The sequence below is a fragment of the Borostomias antarcticus genome, assembly GCF_949987555.1.
Source record: "Borostomias antarcticus genome assembly, contig: scaffold_643, whole genome shotgun sequence".
Classification (NCBI taxonomy): Eukaryota; Metazoa; Chordata; class Actinopteri; order Stomiiformes; family Stomiidae; genus Borostomias; species Borostomias antarcticus.
Window position 1 is genome coordinate 5,001 of NW_028176192.1, and position 10,000 is coordinate 15,000.

Below are 10,000 nucleotides of genomic sequence, written 5' to 3' on the forward strand. Positions count from 1 at the left end.
TGTGTGTGTGTGTGTGAGATTTCACAAAGCCCCTCCCCCCAGCTCCGGCCGCCGGGCCCGGGGGACGGGGGAGAAGCCATCAGGGTGTGATCTCCGATAGCAGCGGGCCGCCATACGCTGTTTAATTTGTCACGCCTGGATCCCCCGCCCATCAGATAGCGCTCTGAGGTTTTAATACAAAAGTCGGACATAACTGATCGAGGCTCACCAGGACTCTGATGAACCGGGCTGGCGAAACGGTCATCCCCCCCCTCCCCGTCCCCCCCCACAACACACACACACACACACACACACAAAACAGACACAAACACATTCACTCGCACACACACAACCTCCCCATCTGAGAGATAAGGTCCTTTCAGAGAGCGTGTCTGCTAGCATGGGGCCAGGCACCCGTGCAGTCGGGAATAACACAAAAAAACAAACAGGAATTACAAACAAGAACCCGAACAAATGATCCGTAAAGAACATAATGAAGAGAGAGAAAAATCAACATAATGACTAAGGGAGAGTGAGAGAGGGAAGAAGGGATGGAGGAGGAGGGAAGAGAGTACCGGACCCCCACGCGCCCCACCCCCCACCCCAAGACCACAAAGAGCAGCCTCTTTTATCTGCTGACGATAATGTCGACGTGCCCCTCACCTGATTACCGGCGCGCCCCTGCACCCCCGGTTTAATGGCCTCCTCCATCCTCAGTCACCTCCTGTCACCACCGCTGGAGACGGTGCTAGATGATAGCTGCCATGATGATGATGATGATGATGATGATGACGGTTCCCACACAGGCTGGACATGGGAATGACGTTTCTGTTCATTTGTGATCGCTTGAGACGTCCGCCCACTAGGCGCTATGTACGGTGTGTTGGGTGAAAAAAGCCGTTAGCCCTCCAAGCTTCCATAGACCTCTTCAGCTTGGCTTTCCAGCAATGTTAGCTTCTATAGACCTCTCCAACCTGGCCTTCCGACAACGTTAGCTTCTATAGACCTCTCCAACCTGGCCTTCCGACAACGTTAGCTTCTATAGACCTCTTCAGCTTGGCTTTCCAGCAATGTTAGCTTCTATAGACCTCTCCAACCTGGCCTTCTGACAACGTTAGCTTCTATAGACCTCTTCAGCTTGGCTTTCCAGCAACGTTAGCTTCTATAGACCTCTCCAACCTGGCCTTCAGACAACGTTAGCTTCTATAGACCTCTCCAACCTGGCCTTCCGACAACGTTAGATTCTATAGACCTCTTCAGCCTGGCCTTCTGACAACGTTAGCTTCTATAGACCTCTCCAACCTGGCCTTCCGACAACGTTAGATTCTATAGACCTCTTCAGGGGACACGTTCAGTCATACTCCTCAGCAAGGTCTGAGCCTGATGGGGTGTTGGTGACGTTTTCTTGTCTTTTGCCAGTGATTTATTTTTTATTTATCATGGCGTTACAGGGCTTGGTTTCCTTGTGACAAGACTGCCATCTTCTTTAGTTAGTTAACAGTTAACCATGAAAACAGCCTCTCGGTGGCGAGCTGCATTCCGTTCATAGTCGCGTGCGGATTGATTGCACCTGTGACTGCATCGTTCACCTCGCGCGCTGCGCACAATAACAGAATATCGGCCCACGTTTGAGCGACTTGAATTTCACATTGTAGGCCTGCCTGCCGGCGCCGATAACAAGAAATTATTTTGCGGGCCGGATTACATGATATTTCTGTGGCGGGCCGCAAATGGCCCGCGGGTTTGAGACCCCTGATGTATCGGCTTAAAATGAAAACGATGGCAATTGGTACGAGCGAGTGTTTATCCAAGGGGACAGGTTGCCAAACAGTACCAATGCGTTTTGTCTGAGGTCTGAATTGTAGTGCTCCCCGCCCCCGATCTATCCAAACATCTGAAACACATTTTCGGGCAGCCGACCGCTCTCTCTATCCACCCCTGACTGCTGTCAGCAGCCCATTATATGAACGATGTCTTGGGGAAGAGGGGCCAATGTAAGCCATGTCTTTAAAACCGTTGTCTCCTATAAGCTCATCCAAGTTGTGCGCTCCCACACATAATGGTGACATACTGTATGTGAAACACAAGGTTCTCCACTCCGTGACGGGCTTGCGACGTGAGATGTTAGAGGCTATCCGGATAACCTTGACTCAGCACAGGATTTGTTAAGATTGGAGAATTCTTCTCTTCCTACTGTCTTCCAGAATGAAGGTCTGGACAGGTGGCCTGTAGGAGACTGCAGAATCAGTCTGTTAAAACTACAAATTCTTCCTGTGTGACATCACTTCCCTGTCCTCTTCATCCTGAAACTATGTCACTTCCTTTTTCACGTTATAAACTATCGTTTTCATTCCCCAGTGACTCACTCAGCCTGGATTCACTTCCTGTGCTCGAGTCCGAATTTGCAAATCGTAACATAGAATAAACTTATTGTCTTTGTTTGAAACCAGCTTGACCGACCACTCAGCGTGTTCTTTGAAATCTAAACTAAACCAAGTAAGTTTTTAATTTACATGATCACCTGAGCTCACATGCTGTTTCTCTCCGCAGATCAGTCTGGTCACGCTCCCATTCAGACTGACTTTGACTTCCACCCAGCAGATATTTGCCGTGCCAATCACATTCATCCAGTATGGGGCGCGTTTGATTCGACAAAGGTGTCCATCTGGTCATAGGTCTTATGGAATTGCATCCAGAGGCATTTTGATCTACGTCTGTTGATAACGCCTCTTGGGAATCTAGAATAAACTCGGCACTTTCCAGACCCTTTGCATTTTCTGCCAATCGGATCTGGTGACGCTAGGCTAGGCAAACACGCCTTCAGGTGGACCAACTGCCGTAGCGCTTGACGATGGCGCCACCGGTTTAGCGTGACCGTAATCGGGGTCCGTAGTGTCAACACTCTCAAACCCCTCACGTCACTGTCAGTACCCGTTTGAAACACCAGTTGACACGTCTTCGAAACACATCAACACTTCGGTGACTTCACAGAACGACGAAAATGATATTACCGTCTGCGGACAGATGACAGTAGGGATTATTATGGTCGCGCCTCCTTTTTCTCCTCAGACATGAGCTTTATTTTCCATTAGCTGACGGACGGGGGATACGGAGACGGGTCCAGGGTCGCTGCCGTGATGATTGGGCTGGCCTGCTTCTTTTAAAGAGCGAGGATGACAAACACAGCGGCTATAAGGAGAACCAGATGTCGTGCCACTGACATCACAAACGACCAGCCTCCCATTCATGCAGTCAAAAATTCACTTGTTTTACTTTTTTCCCCCACTTGTTTTCACTTATTTCTTCTTTTTTTTTTTTACTCGGATCTGTGTGAAGTCGAATGGGAGAATAGTTCTGGGAATTGAGTCCAGAAGAAGCTCTTGGATCAAACTGAAACCATGCCCAAACGCTTACTAAAATTGGCGCAATGGCCACATCTACGGGAGAAAATATTATTCTAAAGCCCCGGTCTTGCTATGATTACAAAGTTACGTACACACACACACACATACACACACACACACACACACACACACACACACACACACACACACACACACACACACGTAGGCCTACACCTAATTCCCAGCCATCATTCTAGCTCTGACCCTCGCCACACAAGTGTTTGAAATTATCTAATTCGTCAGAGCGTTCCCAATTGCTCGTTGGATGGAAAGAAAACAAACCTGGAGCCCTTTTCATGGCGAAAAGGCCCCCTGCAGCGTCGAAGCCAAGGACACATTCCCAGAGAAAAAATACCTCAGAGTCTCCTGAGGTAAACCACCTCACCAGTTAACGTCCATCTCCGAGCCGAAAGGGAGCTCTCTCGCTCCGCACACGACGAAGTGGGGCTATTATCCACTTTCGGTTGCCAGATTTGGCCTTTATTGCGTCAAATGTGTCACTTTCAGCCCTCGTTTCAGGTGACAGTGCCCTGTGAATAGGACTGGAGGGTTGCCAGGTCCTCTGTGAATTGAATAGGGTTAACAGTGAGTGTGCGAGCGCAATGAAAAGTGAAGTCCGTTTTCTGAAGGCCTTGCCACCATGGACCAGCGAGAGAAAGGGACCGGCTGTATGTATGCTGGCAACCTTTTCAGCCAAGATTCCTCTTCCTTATGGGTAATATGACAGTGACCATATAATGTCCCTGCGATTAGCGATAATGGTGGATAATCGCTGGAATAACAGTGAGCTCAGCGCAGACAATGCTACGCTCAGACACAATAAAGACCTTAGACAAGGCCATATACAGTATAGCTCCCCGATGCGTGAGTGTGTGTGTGTGTGTGTGTGTGTGTGTGTGTGTGTGTGTGTGTGTGTGTGTGTGCGCGCGTGAGAAAAGATGGTGAGAAAAGATTTGCTTTGTTCTCCTGGTTGCGTATATATATATATATATATATAATGCGTATATACTGTATATATATATATAATGACTCAACTGATGGATCAGATGCAAATTCAAATAACAACAGTGGGATTGATTAGTGAAAGTGAGTGTTTGTGAGACTGTATGGGAGGATTCATTAGTGAAAGTGAGTTTTTGTGAGACTTTATGAGAGGTGAATGTTTGTGAGACTATGGGAGGTGAGTTTTTGTGAGAAATGTATTTGGGAAGTGAGTTTTTGTGAGACTTGACTAAAGAATACCAGCCATCCTATACTGCATCTCCAACTACCGTATGTGTAAGATCCTGCACCAACCGACGAGCAGAGCAGCAGCAGTCCCAGCTGACCAGAGATCAGCCCTTAATGTGATGATTCGGGAGTTGGTTTTATATCTCATTACCTCCCCCCAGCGCAGGACGAGGGGTTATGTTTTCGGCGGCATGTATCGGTTGGTTTGTTGGTTCTTCTTAGCAGGATTATGTCAAAACTACCAGACTGATTTTCATGAAACTTGATGGGAGTGTGGGTTAGGGTTAGGGTTAGGGTTATGGTTGACCCTAGCATGGCCCAACTTGGAGCCCATTAAATATTGGAGCGGATCTGAATCACGGAGCCGGTCATTCACCTCCATTCGTGTTTTGGACATTCTCAGGAGTGAAAAATTCCTCCCATTTTTTGTCAATGGGTGTAATGGAAACTGATATATCTCAACGTGGGAAGTTCACAGAGACGTGCCATGGAACGCATTCATGGGCTGATGTCTGTGCTCACCGAGCACCATTTCTAGTTCTACTTTGTAGCTCCAAACACGAATAGGAGTATGAACAGGAAGAGATTTTAGTTTTTTTCTGTTAGTGTGGAACACCAAATCCTGTCTTGTGAGTGCACTTCAACGATGTCTGAGATCTGAGAGGGAGATCAAAGAGATTGACAGAGGATCAGACAGTTTGCCTCCCTCACTACCCCTGCAAAAGAATCTACAGTTTGTCCACGGGAGTACATCAGGGATGTGTCCTCGGCACTTTCATGTTCATCACTTCCTATTTCTTATGTCACTAACCCTGCTCGTTATCGTCTGAGCTACAGAGAAACACATCAGATCTCAGCGGGAGAAGCTGTGAGTTCAGAGTGTGCTGTCTGTGTTGTCTGTTCTGTCTGTTCTGTCTGTTCTGTCTGTGCCGTCTGTTCTGTCTGTGTTGTCTGTTCTGTCTGTTCTGTCTGTGCGGTCTGTGCACCCCAGCATGACTGGAGCCCAGGTGATGGGCTGGGATTTATTTCTATATCCATTGCAGGCCAAGACTTGAGTGATGGTGATTAGCTTGTGGCCCAGTGTCTGTGGAAAATTGGCCAGTTGATAACCCCAAAACACCTCCACCCACCTCTCTCTCTCTCTCTCTCTCTCTCACACACTCACACACACACACACACAACACACACGCACACACACACTATCAAGAGATGGCTACTCTCTCATTTGCATTTAGATGAGTATTGATTATTTATTTACTCACTAGAGTGAGACTCTTTTCCAATCTTCTCTGTCTCTCCTTCTCTCTTTCAATCTCTCCCTCACTTTCTTTTCACAAGAGTTCAAGGTCTCGCCATCTTGCTGTGGTTGAGTGACGATTCTTACCTTCCTCGTCGTAGAGTCCAGTGAATTACTTCTAGAAACGGGATCAATGAGCCTAGCTTGGCGCAATACTACTGGTATTGGCAATTTTGGCTTTTATCGTCTTGCCGAAGTGACATTTTACCCAGAATCCTTTGTATCGTTGCATCTTTGTGTTTGTTTTTCCTTTAGCGAGGGCTTAGCATAAATTCATGTTCACTGTCCTTGACTGAGCACGTAAATCCCAATCCTACTGTACCTCCACACTCCCGATTTCAGTCAAGAGAACAACAACGATGAAAAATCAACACCAACCCCAAGCATATTTCATCCGAACGCTGCGTAAAAAGAGCCGGGGACGTGCTTGAATATAGTCGCGCCGCCGTTTTATTCATGAAATTCATCTCTGCGCTCGGCAAGGTGACACAACCTCTCTCTCCGTAAGGGCAGACTGCTTATCGCCGACAACCCCTCTTCTCCCTCTTGAAATGTGTTTATAATCGGGGGGATCTCGCGCAGAAGGGCAGCGGGAAAAACAAGTTGAAAACACACAAATATCCCATGAAGACGAAACTGATTGTTTCCGTACGTAAATTAGCGCTAATATTTATGTCGCGGTGTGTAATGGGCGAATCGGAATGAATAGAGCAGACTTGAAAACGCTATGAAATATGACGTCTCGGAAGGTGTGTGTGTGTGTGTGTGTGTGTGTGTGTGTGTGTGTGTCTGTGTGTGTGTAGGAGGGTGGAATATAAAACGACTTGGTCTGTGCCAGTAGATAAGGGGTATTGAATGGGGCTTGTGCACATTATCGGGCAAACTGTGGTGACATTTGGGGAGGAGGTGATGGCTGGGCTGGGGACACCGCATGTGTTTGAACTGTAAATGAGCTCTGGAGCTCGGGGAGGAGGTGTGTGTGTGTGTGTGTGGGGGGGGGGGGGGGGGCTGTGTGTGTGTTTGTTTGCGGTTTGCCAGTTTTCAGTATAATTTGTGTGTAGTGCATGTATTTGTTTTTGTGTTGTTCGGCTGTCGGTGCGAGAGCTCGGAGTGTATGTTTTGGAACGAGGCCGCACCCTTGTTTTAACACTCTCATTGCTTATTTTTGCGTTCGCTCGCACAGAACGAGCGGTTAAGTACGGCTGTGTCCATGATCTGCACCCTAATGTCTGTGCTGGTGATTGGACAGGGTCATTTGTCTGCCTACGGGACGTTTAGGGGAACAGGGTCTTACCCCCATCCTGGGTCGGGTCATCGTTGCTTATCCCTCATCTTATACTTTTGTGGAAGACACCGCCATATGTTGTGTCTACCAGGGTTGAGTTTCCCAGAGGCATCGTAGCGCTACGATCATCGTAAGCTACGGCGTCATCGTAGCGCTACGATGCCTCTGGGAAACTCATCCCAGCTCTTCCAGTCCCCAACACTGTCCCAGAATCCCCCATTAGCTAGTCCGGAGTGTTGAGTTGGTGAACCTGTATGGTTATATCAACATCTGCTGTGGGCTTCTGTTTCTGGAACATTCTGCTGGATTTTTTTTTGTGTGTTTTTTGTAGATGTTGACTGATAAAGCAATGAACCAACACTCCAGAGAGCGCAGATTCACTCCCTCTTTATCCGTCTCTCACACACACACACACACACACACACACGCACACACACACAACACAACCACATGCGCGTGTGAGTGTCTCCTCCTCATCATGTGGTTGTAGTCAGCCTGGTGGCTCTAGTGCCATCGTTCTGACGTGCACACGCCACTCCGCTGGTGACAGTGACAACCCCCCCCACAAGGTTCGACAGTGACATCCCCCCCCCCCCCCCCCACAAGGTTCGACAGTGACATCCCCCCCCCCCCCCACAAGGTTCGACAGTGACATCCCAACCCCCCCCCCCCCCCCCCCACAAGGTTCGACAGTGACATCCCAACCCCCCCCACAAGGTTCGACAGTGACCCCACAAGGTTCACGGCCCTTCCAGTAACAGATGGCGTGTTCCTTCATTCTAAAAACGCAGAGATCCGTTCCGTTCCGTTCATTTGAGATCCGGAGATCACGCCGCCGCGTTCCTCCCACCATCACGTGACGAGGTCTCGTTCTAGCGCACAGTATTCTACCTTTATTCCTCCTCTATTTGTCTACCGGTATTCCTCGCGTGTTTGTCTACCTTTCGAGGAGGAGGATTCCCCTCGGGGGGCTCCGAGGCCTGTTCTCTTCCACCTCGTGGAGATTGCTAGCTCGCCGAGGCGGCCGTGACATTTTGGAGACCCGTGGTATTTGCGAAAGGGTAAATATTGCCCAAAGTCTTTGCCCTACTTTGACTGGCTTCTCTTTTATATAGATTTTTTCTTCCCCCCCTTTTTTTTCCCTTTGTGGCAAAGGAAGAAAGAGAGCGAGGCATGCATTTCACACACACACACACACACACACGGTCTTCCGCGGATGGATTTTCAGGGCCACCTTACATAATACGAGAACGCCGCAGTGTAGCCGTGCACACCGCGCTTCCCGAGACGCCCGCCCCCCCTCCCCCCCGTGCGGCCGTTCAGACGTAGCGTATTGATTCAGAAGGACAAGTCGGATTCAATTATACCTGTAGATATAATGCAATATGCCTGGTCTAAGTCACCGGTTCACTCGTTAATTCAATCTCTCTATGTCACTGCTACTGCTTTAAAAAGACCTCTGGTTCATGGTTGTTTTTTTGTGTGTTTTTTTTTAAACCAATGAGATCATCACGTCTTCTACATATCATAAATTGAGGCAGAGGATAAGGTACTCGAGCTATCACCGGCTAAGTGCATTTTTGGCCTCGCAAACAATGTGAAATACCGACTACCTTGCCGTGTAGAGTTCTTACACAGCCTAAGCATAGTATAGAATTAGAAGAATATTATATTTATATTATATACAGGGTTTATATACAGGTTTATATATATGTTTTATATACATACCTTTGTGTCGCTGTGAGACTTCCTCATTGTGTTGCACCCTTAAAATAACCTTTTCAGCATTTTACCTTTTTTAACGACCTTTGTTGGTTTGCACTCATAATAAAGGCCTCTTAACTGGATGGACGTTGGAGCACCTTTGCTACCCTCCCCTTCTCTGGTCAGGGTCAGGGTTAGGGTTAACCCCTGCTCTTGTTAGGGTTAGGGTTAGGGTCGACCCCTGCTCTGGTACATGGTCCACAGCCCCCACGGACGAGGAGCAAGTCCGCCATTTACCGTATTAGAAAACCAGCCGACTCCAATTCCCTTCCTCCAGCCCGCCCCAGGACCGTTTTTATGTTACCGTCTGCTGCACAGTTATTTTATTTCATTGTTGGTCCCTTCCAGATATATAATTGCATCTGGCCATCTCTCCCGGCCCGCAAAGAGCTCACCCAAAACATGGCTCCTCCTCCATTATGGAGAAGAATCAGGAGTCGCGGTAGAGAAAGGGGAAACGGTTGAGAATCTAATTGGGCTCCCGGTTTCAGCCGTCTAAATTCGGCGCGGCACGGCGACCTTGACATGCCGGGAGACGGAGATGAAAAGAGGTTTGGGGCGGGGGGGGGGGGGGAGGGATGAGAGTCTGAATGCGGCCTTTTGTTTGGCCCGCGACTAAAGAGTGTGTATGGGACAGGCCGGGGTTGAGAGTGGAGTGGAGGAGGGAGGGAGGGAGGGAGGAGGGAGGGAGGGGTGACCTCGGTGCCCTTGGTCTTGATGAGTGTAGCAGCGGTAGCCAAAGAGCATATTGTGTGTTGGGAGCCATGGATGTATTAGGTTGGAGCTAATGGAGGATGACCACTCTGTTTTCCCTCTGTCTGTCTGTCTGTCTGTCTGTCTGTCTGTCTGTCAGGACTGTCTGTCTGTCTGTCTGTCTGTCAGGACTGTCTGTCTGTCTGTCTGTCTGTCTGTCTGTCTGTCTGTCAGGACTGTCTGTCTGTCTGTCTGTCTGTCAGTCTGTCTGTCTGTCTGTCTAAACCGTCTGTCTGTCTGTTTGTCAGGTCTGTCTGTCTGTCTGTCTGTCTAGACCGTCTGTCTGTC

At 48.6% G+C, this 10,000-nt stretch overlaps 1 pseudogene across 1 annotated transcript in view; it reads left to right on the top strand.

Annotated features, from left to right (window-relative positions):
• Positions 1-10,000, top strand: part of LOC311328704 (target of rapamycin complex 2 subunit MAPKAP1-like) — a 13,583-nt pseudogene that overhangs the window by 542 nt on the left and 3,041 nt on the right. The window lies entirely within an intron of this gene.